The sequence below is a fragment of the Piliocolobus tephrosceles genome, chromosome 6 (genome assembly GCF_002776525.5).
Source record: "Piliocolobus tephrosceles isolate RC106 chromosome 6, ASM277652v3, whole genome shotgun sequence".
Classification (NCBI taxonomy): Eukaryota; Metazoa; Chordata; class Mammalia; order Primates; family Cercopithecidae; genus Piliocolobus; species Piliocolobus tephrosceles.
Genome location: NC_045439.1, coordinates 33,629,782 through 33,640,341, shown reverse-complemented (window position 1 = coordinate 33,640,341; position 10,560 = coordinate 33,629,782). Strand labels below are relative to the sequence as shown.

Genomic DNA, 10,560 nt, shown 5'->3' with positions numbered 1-10,560 from the left:
AAAAAAAAAAAAAAAAAAAAAAAAAAAAGAAATAAGCCAAGGGGTGAAAGGCCTTCCACACCAAAACCATAACCTAGCAACATCTAATTCATATAGCAAATATTTGTAGATTATCTACTGCTGGGCCTTGGAGTACAGAAAGACCTAAGAAAACCCCTGTACCCCCACTTTAAAGGGATCACATTTGAGAGATGGGGTGGGAAGAGAAGGCAATTACAAGGCAGAAACAGGAAGCCACGGAGCTCAGGGCACTGTGGGGCTGGATGAGGAGCACCTGCCAGAACACAGGTGCGGATCATCTTCCTAGAAGAGCTGATGCCTGAGCTAAGTCCCAAATGACCTGGAGGAGGAAAGGGTGTCCCTACAGAGATGGCAGCACATTCAGGGAAGTGGGAGAGGGCACTGTGATTTCAAGTGATCCCTCTGGTAGGAAGGTAGTTTATGCAGAGGGATAAGAAGCAGAAGCAAGGAGCGGGTGCTATTGCTGAAAAATGTGTTTCATCTGGGAGGCCGTCAGGCAACACCGAAAGATTTTAAGCTAGGAGTGAAAATGAAGAGATCAGGGCCGGGCGCGGTGGCTCAAGCCTGTAATCCCAGCACTTTGAGAGGCCGAGACGGGTAGATCACGAGGTCAGGAGATCGAGACCATCCTGGTTAACACGGTGAAACCCCGTCTTTACTAAAAACTACAAAAAACTAGCCGGGTGAGGTGGCGGGCGCCTGTAGTCCCAGCTACTCGGGAGGCTGAGGCAGGAGAATGGCGTAAACCCGGGAGGCGGAGCTTGCAGTGAGCTGAGATCCGGCCACTGCACTCCAGCCCGGGCGACAGAGCGAGACTCCGTCTCAAAAAAAGAAAATGAAGAGGTCTGCCTTTTTTTAGAAGTTCATTTCAATAGCAGCATGACCATGGATTGAAAGAAACTGAGCTGCAGACCTGGGAACCTGTTAAGGGGCTGTGGCAGCCCAGGATGAGGTATACAGGGCAGAATCAGTGGCTTCTAAGGAAGGGTGACTGGCATGTTGTGAGTTTGAGGGACACAGGAGGGGCCCAGGATGATGCACCTGGGAATGGCCATCGGTCAGCTTGGTCTTGACTGGAGAAACACACAGTCAAGGCCAAGGCCTGAGGGCTGGAGGCCAATGAAGCACTGAGACTTTCTGTCATGGGGCAGGGGTTTGCCTTACTAGAAGACCTTAATCCTCCACCCCCAACCCTTCCCTAATGTTGGTATCAATCTATCCCCTGGGGCAATGGTGGGTAACCTAGGCTGAGAGGCTGTGAGAGGCTGAGATTCTCTTGAATATCCCCCTCCACGCAACAGTGCCAGCTTTCCTTTCTCTATGGACTCCATCTTCAGGGGGAGCCTCTTCCAAATTCCCTTCTTCTCATCCCCATCCTTTCCCTTAGGACATGCTCTGAATTGGTTTAAAGGAGTTTCCCTCCTAGGTGGTTGCATTTTAAGAGGGAATTCTAGGACACCTCAAAACCTACACAAGGAAGGGATTAAGACTTCATAACATAGACAGCACACACATTCTCTCTCTCTCACACACAGACACACACAAACGCACGCATAAGTAGTAACTTGATTAGAACCTCAGACACCAGGAAAGCCAGCAGATGGGATATTTTTACACAGGAGCTTTCTCCACTCAAATCACACAGTAATCCCAGTCTACTCTCAAGACCAGCCCCAGCCCCCTTCTCCCTCACTAACGCCAGACCATCTCAAGTGGGCCTTGGGTCTTCTTCCTGATAAAGTCACTGGTTGCAGAGCTCTCACAGGGTCTATTTTTCTAAGATGGCTAACTCTCCTCTCTCTTCCACCCTCCTCTATCTGCCAAGTCCACATTTTCCAAGTCCTCCCTCAGCCCACCCCCGTAGACACCGTATCTAAAATCCTGGTAGTTCTTCTGTCCTAAGTCAAAGCAACTGGCAAGGCCTCCTGCAGACAGGGACAGAATGGGACAGGAGAAAAAAACTGTCCCGTATCACCACCATAGGGAGTGACCAAGACATGCATGAACAAAATTCCCCTAAAACTATACATACACAGGAAGAAAGAAAATTCACCCCCTTGGCCATTTCCTGAATAGAGAAGCATTTTTTCATCTGCAAAGGTGGATGCCTCAAAGGCCCCCAAAGAGGGCTTTCTACAGGGTGTTGCTTTAAGTGTGGTGACACTCCCAGGCACCTGTTTCCCTCACTCACAACATTTACATGACCTCAGGCTTCTACTCTGTCATTAGTCAGGAATCATCCAGGAGAAGTCTACAAGCCAAGCACAGGAGGGCATATTAAGTCTTGTTGTCCTGCAGATATTTACACCACCATATAAAAATAGGTGACCGCAGCAGGAGAGATGGATGGAAGCCATGGAACCTAAAATGTCCCCCACTCTGGCAAAGAGGGAGACAGAGGCCTGCTGAATTAAAGCAGGTGTTTTCTGTTCTCTGACAGCCTCGGGCAATGAACTCTGGCCTGTATAGTTGCAAAAGGACCTTAACTCCATGTTTATGCTACTCCCGAAGAAAAGAGAAGAAGCTGAGCAAATATTCCTAAAGCCCACAGAGGGCCCCGTGCATTTTAAACGCATCTAAGCCAACAGGGCAGCCAGGCTGAGGACAACTTCTCCAAGGCAGCAATGGGTTCTGGGACAGAGGCACAGCCCAGAGAACCCCAAAGAAAATAAAGACAGAGGAAATGGAGCAGGGAAAATCAGTGAGGTAGGACTGCTGAGAGAAGGGAAAAAATGGAAGTAATTGGTTCTGGTAAGGGGAAAGGCAAAAAATCCAATAAAATGGGACTATTAAAGACTTAAGCAGCAAAGGAAATTTATTTTCTGTACCTGAAATCCCAAAGTCATCAGATGCTCTTTGTTCTCACCAATCAAAGGATAACACGACTTATTGTGTCCATGTACAACAGACACACATTTGCATAGTCGCCATATTGTAACAGTGGGAACTCAATGACAATTCTGAAAGTGAGGGCTATTTTCTAGACACAAGTGGGCTCATTAACAGTGACTCTGAAAGCCATCATGTTTCTAGAAAGACTTTTGATAAAGCTGATGGTAAACATTTTAATCGTAGCCGTTTAGCAGCTTAAATCTAAACCTATTTGGATTAAATGGCTCTCAGGTTAGGCACTTGCTGCTTTGGGTTTTTGCACAGTTTTATGAATAGCTCTATTAAAATACTTGCATTTTAGTACATCTCATTTTCTGTTTTCCTACCCCACAAGGTGTAGACGCCAGATAGGACACCTTAAATCTCCAGAGTCTGGCCCAAGGCCTAGCAGATGGTTAATAACTGGTAGTTGAAAGAATAAGTAAATGCACAAATCACTAAATCTAGTGATATAAATCCCTCCCCATTTAATAAAAAATAAATTAAAAATATATAAAAAAAAAAAAAAGCAAGGCCTAGCCAGGTGGCTCACACCTATAATCCCAACAGTTTGGGAGACCAAGACAGAGAGGATGACTTCAGGCCAGGAGTTCAAAACCAGCCTAAGCAACATAGTGAGACTCTGTCTCTATTTACAAAAAAAAAAAAACTACTCCATACTTACTAGGTGGCTAAAATCAAAAAGTCAAAAATAACAATCGTTATTAGGAACAGAAAAATGGAGAAATCAGAACCCTTAAATGCTGATGGTGTAATTGTAAAATGGTCCAGCTGTTTTGGGAAGCAGTCCAGCAGTTCCACGAATGATTAAACATAGAGTCACCATGTGACCCAGCTATTCCACTCCTAGGTATATCTCCAAGAGAAGTGAAAACATATGTCCACAAAGAAACAGGACATGAATATTTATGACAGCATTATTCACAATATCCAAAAGGTGGAAACAATCCAAATGTCCATCAATGGACAAACAGATAAACCAAAGGTGGTATATCCATACAAGAGAACATTATTCCACTGCAAAAAATAGAATGAAAGTCCTGTTACATGCTACGACATGGATGAATCATGAAAACACTGTGCTAAGTGAAAGAAGCTAGTCACAAAAGACCGCACACTCTATGATTCCATTCTCATGAAATTCCAGAATATGGAAATCCACAGGGCCAGGAAGGAGATCAGTGGTTACTCAGGGCTGGGGAGGGCAAGTGTATGGGAATAGGAGAGGGACAGCTGAATGATACAGGGTTTCTTCTTGAGGTGATGAAAACGTTCTCAAATTGAATGTGGCAAGGGCTACACATATCTCTGGATATACTAAACACTATTGAACTGTGTACTTTGTTTGTTTGTTCGTTTGTTTTTAGAGACAGTATCTCACTATGTTGCCCAGGCTGGACTCCTGGGCTAAAGGATCCTCCCACCTCAAGTGGCCACAGCAGGAGAGATGGATGGAAGCCACGGAACCAGCTTTGTACACTATAATGCCCAGCTTTGTACACTATAAGTGGGTAAATTTTATGGTATATGAATTATATCCCAATTAAGCTGTTTTTAAAAATTATCTACTCATAATAAATACCAGAAATTTCTATGGCTATTTTCTCCTTTAGAATTGCGTTAGACAGGTAGAAAATGAAGACTATTAGAAGAGATTGAATTTTCAATTTGGTGCTTCTACATTTATACGAAGCCTGAAGGCTGAGGTGGAAGGATTGCTTAAGTCCAGAGGTCAAGGCTGCAGTGAACCGTGATTACACCACTGTACTCCAGACTGAGCTACAAAGCAAGACAGGAAAAAAAAAAAAAAAAAAATCTTGTATATTAGCTACTCTGGAGTGATTCCTCAAGTGAAGTCTCATAATGCGGGCTGAACTGAGAACCGGTTTTACTTAATGACCAAAGCTACTCCTATCTCAAATCTGGGTTTCTTTTAAGTTCTGAGATATAATGAGGGTAGGAGGGACAATTCCATCCGAATTGAGGTCCTTTTTCAGTTTTATAATGTCTTTAGCTAGTTTGATCATGAATTATGAATTTTGGATAAATTTTCATGTGACAAAACCAAGGAACAAAAACAAGGAATATGACTGGAAGCACTGATGACAATATTAAATAGTATAAAAATCTAAGGTCCCAGCACTTTGGGAGGCTGAGACGGGCGGATCACGAGGTCAGGAGATCAAGACCATCCTGGCTCACATGGTGAAACCCCGTCTCTACTAAAAATACAAAAAAATTAGCCGGGCATAGTGGTGGGCGCTTTTAGTCCCACCTACTCGGGAGACTGAGGCAGGAGAATGGCGTGAATCCGGGAGGCAGAGCTTGCAATAAGCCGAGATCGCGCCACCGCACTCCAGCCTGGGCGTCTGAGCAAGACTCCGTCTCAAAAAAAAAAAAAAAAAAAAAACCCTAAGGGAGGAGGGTGGTAGCAGAAAAAGGAAAATCTAAAAACCCTAGAACTGAATCCCAGCTTGACTGCTTCCAAGGTACACAACCTCTGGCAGGTGACTTGACCCTGAACCTCAGTGTACTCATCTGTAAAATGGGGCTATTCATACCAGCTTCTGCATGCGATGGTGTAAGTGACAGAAAGAAAAGTAACTGACACATAGTCACCACTTGAGAAATACTTCTCCCTTCTTCCTGGATAGAAAATGCAAGAGTAAGAACTCGTTGATACTGAACAGGAACAAAGAAGGGAAAGAACAGACAACAAGGAATGGTGGAGTTAGAGGGAGTCTGAATTAACAGAATGAGACCAAACAAATTCATTGTAGCCAGATAGTCCTGGACCAAAATGGGAGATAAGGCTTGCCTGTGTTCAAGGAAAAGGGGCATTAGACAAAACAGGGAGCAAAATGAGAGCAGGATTGGTCTGTCTGTAAGCCCTTTGAGGTTTAGAAAGGAGCCAGTCCTTTTGAGAGCTTCATGCTGAGATATTATGGAATTAGATAGGGATGTGGTGGATGAGAGCAAGATGGGATTAAATGTAACAACCAGGATATGCAGTTACTAACAAGTTACTCGCTGTTCTCAGGGATATTCCGAAAGCCTGGGTTTTAAGAAAGCAAGCCTTAATGGAAACAAACCAACGTCTACTCCACCTTAGAATGTCTCCTCCTTTGATGCCCCTTTGGGAGGAGGATGGAGTTGTGCAACCGTTTTTTACTGAAAAGAGTTAAAACCAGTTTTCAAACAGTGCCCTAAATCCCAGCGCCCAAATTTGTTACTGGCCATTGGGCGCCCTCTAGTGTCAGTTGGCAAGGATGCCACCCTTTGAAAGTCGTAAAGTTGGGAAACCCTGTTGGGTTCCAGCTGTAGAAGAAACTGCCAAACAGCAATATTTACATGGATACCTGGAAGGCAGGAAAAGGTTGAAGGAGCACCACTATGACACAAACGAGTCCTTCTGTCGAGAAGTTCTGGAACATAGTAAGAATTCGTGAGATATTTGTTGAAAGTGAATGGCAATTAGGTCCATGACAGACAGTCCTGCATTAATGCCCCATTACGATATTGACATGTAAAGAATACACCAAAACTTGACTGCTCAGATCTTAGGATACATTTTTTTTTCTGAGACGGAATCTCACTCAGTCACCCAGGTTGGAGTGTAGTGGTGCGATCTCAGCTCACTGCAACCTCCGCCTCCCAGGTTCAAGTGATTCTCCTGTCTCAGCCTCCCGAGTAGCTGGGACTACAGGGGGGCCACCACGCCCAGCTTATTTTCTTATTTTTAGTAGAGACAGGGTTTCGCCATTTGCCCAGACTGCTCTCCAACTCCTGGCCTCACGTGGTCTGCTGCCTCAGCCTCCCAAACTGCTGGGATTACAGGCGTGAGCCACCATGCCCAGCCAGATCTTAGGATACTTTCTGAGTGATATAGTTGAGTAAGAACCACGGCTAGATCACCTAGCTGAAATTAAAGAAATTACTCCACTGAATCAACCAAAATATACATGCTGTAACAAAAGTAAATCCTGTTGGCCAGGTGCAGTGGCTCACGTCTATAATCCTGGCACTTCAGGAGGCCAAGGCAGGCACATCACCTGAGGTCAGGAGTTCGAGACCAGCCTGGCCAACATGGCCCACTTCCATAGCCAGAGCTGTTTTTGCATCAGATCTGTTATTCATTGAGAGCCGAAGAAAAAATTAACCTCACACACTTGCCTCAAATTGTTTGCCCGTCTAATTCTTTTGTTGCCAGAAACTTAGATTCAGTGGACTCAACAGCACATGAAACAAGAATTCCCGAGCCAGTCCAGTTTTGCCTGGAAAGAGGACTGCAAGTCTTGAGAAGAAAGAAATTAAAAAAAAAAAAAAAAAAAAAAAAAAACAGCCTTAGCAGACTTAGTATGCAGTGATCCACTTTGCTCACAGTGCCCCGATTGCTGGGGTAGCCAGCAATGCTTTGGAATCTGCCTTCTCCCGGCTGCAAGAACTTGGACGACAGGCCCCGTGCAACCCCTGCACAAACATAAGACATGCACCATGCCACTTTCGTTTTGTTTATTTTTTCTTTTATCTTTTTTTCTTTTTGTTGCTTACACCTGTAACAAAACTGCAAACCACACTACTTTCTTTGCTCATGAAACCTACAATACCTTCTGCTTCTTCCTTTGTGAATGCCATATTGTGCCTGTAGCCTATATCTATGTCCCCTGAATGGTCAAGTACCTGAACTTGAACATCCGGCAGAATGGCCTCAAATGTTATTTTACAGACTAGCCCTGCTCTGCCTTATGGAAAAGCCCCAGAGGCCACACCTAGCCATGGCGGATGTTTTAAATGACTATTCATTTGTCCCGGAAGTCAGACAGATTTATGCCTCAGACACTCTGCAAAGAGGTACCCAGAGCACAGACTGAAAACTCAAATAATTATTCCCAATCTTCTTTCTGGGATCAGGAGAACAAATGGAGAGCAGATGCCTTAAATGTATCGAGGGCACATGGTGCTGCTGGAAAAGGGGTGTAAATCTGTCCCCCACACAAAGCCCTTTAGGAGAGGATGTCTGAGCACTCTGCAACTTACTCAGCATTTCTAAAAGTGGGGTGAATCCCGAAGGGCCGGGCCGAGCCTGGGGGTGCTTTTGCATGCGAAACAGTCACTAGAGCAGGATCTGGTCTCCCAAAAGAGAAAGGGTCTCGCTCTGTTGCCCAGGCTGGTCTTGAACTCCTGCTGTCAGAGGCGTGTGAACTAGAGGCGTGCAACTCCATCTTAAATAGGAGCTGGGTAAAACGAAGCTGAAACCTACTGGGCTGCATTCCTGGTAAGCTAAGGTATTCTAAGTCACAGGATGAGACAGGAGGTCAGCGTGAAATACAGGTCATAAAGACCTTGCTGACAAAACAGGATGCAGTCAAGGAGTCGGCCAAAACCAAAATGGCGATAAGAATGACCTCTGGTCGTCCTCACTGCTACACTCCCACCAGCCCCATGACAGTTTACAAATGCCATGGCAACATCAGGAAGTTACCCTATATAGTCTAAAAAGGGGAAGCATGAATAACCCACCCCTTGTTTAGCATATCATCAAGAAATAACCATAAAAACGGGCAACCAGCGGCCCTCAGGGCTGCTCTAAGGAGTAGCCATTCTTTTATTCTTCTACTTCCTTAATAAACTTGCTTTCACTTTGCTAAAAAAAAAAAAAAAATTCCAAATGTGAGGCAGGTAGGCGAGCATTAGGAGTAGAAAGTCAGGCTCCCAGCTGGCTACCATATTTAACTGGTTTCTATTTTAAGTAAGGACTACAAGGAAAGAGGTGGGAGACAGGGCAGAGTCCCGCATGTGCTCTGCAGGAGCGTTACTCACCAGGTCATTACTCACCAGGGCGCTTTTAAAATCTGGGAGCCCTGCAGGGGGTTTCCTTTGCAGGCTCACAGCTAATGTAGAAGAATGAGAGCTTCTCTTCTCCTGCCTTCTTTTCAGGGCTCCTAACCTTCCAACACCCAGAGTGCTCTCCCAGTGGGTGGGACAAAATAGCTTACCCAGAACTCCAGGAGGAAGACAGGAGGAGGTGCAGAGAGTTGGTAATGGCACTCCAACATTCTGATGGCAGAACTGAAGAGGTTAAATAGGTGGTGGGACATCGTAACATGAAACAATACATCAAATCCAATAGCAAAACCTCTTAATTCATCCTCATAACATGATATCATAAAAGGCCCTTTTATTAACTCTTAGAAAAAGACATTCTTGGCCAGGAATGGTGGCACACATCTGTAATCCCAGCACTTTGGGAGGCCGAGGCAGGATAACCACTTGAACTCAGAAGTTTGAGACCATCCTGGATAACGTGGCAAAACTGTGTCTCTACAAAAAATACAAAAATTAGCCAGGTGTGGTGGAGTGCCCCTGTAATCCCAGTTACTTGGTGGGCTGAGGTGAGAGGATCATTTGAGCCCAGGAGGTCAAGGCTGCAGTGAGCCATGATCATGACATGCACTCCAGCCTGGGCAACACAGTGAGACCTCATCTCAAAAAAAGAGAAAGAAATGAAAAAGAAACCTGCTAGACATCCATGGAGCTAAACTTTCTACTTGTCCTATCCCAAATAGAAAATCCATAGTGCCTGGTTTTATTGTAAAACACATTTATTTAAAGAAATCAAAAGTTTTTTCCACATCCTATTAAATCCCTAAATCTCATTATAAGTTGACTATAAGTAACCATTGACTGAATTTTGCCATCAAATAGAATTTAGTGCCCTCAAGTTCACAGCATTGGCTGAAGTATTATACACAAAGTAATTCAGACAATATCTCAGAATCTCAAGTGGTATCAATACCCTTTATTACATTATAAACCATTTCCAAAAAACTTTTTGTAAAGTGCTTCCTGTTCAAGCAGACAGCTGAGACCAACCAATGAGAAAGGATTCATCATAATAATAAGAGTCACACTGAATAGTGCTTTCCAAGTGCAGGCACTGTTCTAAATCGCTTTATCCGAACAAGCCTGTGTAAGCCTCTCAACAGCTCCTTAGACATACTCTCAGGATCCTCATTTTACTGGCAGGAAATAAAAGAATGACTGTAGAAGCAAATTTTGAGTAACTAGCAGTCTCCACTTAAAACTAGGTCAACAAGTTTGCCAGTCCAAATAACTTTTTTGTTCACGTCAGACGGGTAATATGCCAACATCATAACAAGATTTGAGGGAGGCACAGCTCACGCATGCGCGTGAAAACCCAATCATCACGCTTATGAACTACAAAAGGATTCAAATAGCTCTTCTTTCAAGTTCAAAACACAAAAATGAATTTTATTCTCAAATCTAAAATTTGCAACACCAGGTTTGTCATATCACACGATGCTATTTTCATTAGCTATCTGAAAAGCAGGGAAGAAACCTTTTTCTCAGACGAATAAAACCACACACCTTTGAAGCAATAGGCAACCGTCAGTGCCCCTACTGTTGGAGAAGCCTCTACTCCTTTTATTTGATTTTTTTTTTTTTTTTTTTTTTTTTTTTTGAGACAGAGGGTCTCACTCTGTCACCCAGGCTGCCTCATTCTCCCAGGTTCAAGTGATCTGCCATAGCTGGAACTACAGGCACATGACACCACACCTGGCTAATTTTGTTCATTTTTTGTAGAGACAAGGTCTCACTATTGCCTAGGCTGGTCTCAAACTCCTG

General features: G+C 44.2%; 1 non-coding gene across 1 annotated transcript; it reads right to left on the bottom strand.

Moving 5' to 3' along the window:
- Positions 1–10,039: 10,039 nt before the first annotated feature.
- LOC111521786 lies at positions 10,040–10,143 on the bottom strand. Its single transcript, XR_002725064.1, has one exon. It is a non-coding gene; the product is annotated as a small nucleolar RNA U13 (small nucleolar RNA).
- Positions 10,144–10,560: the final 417 nt, after the last annotated feature.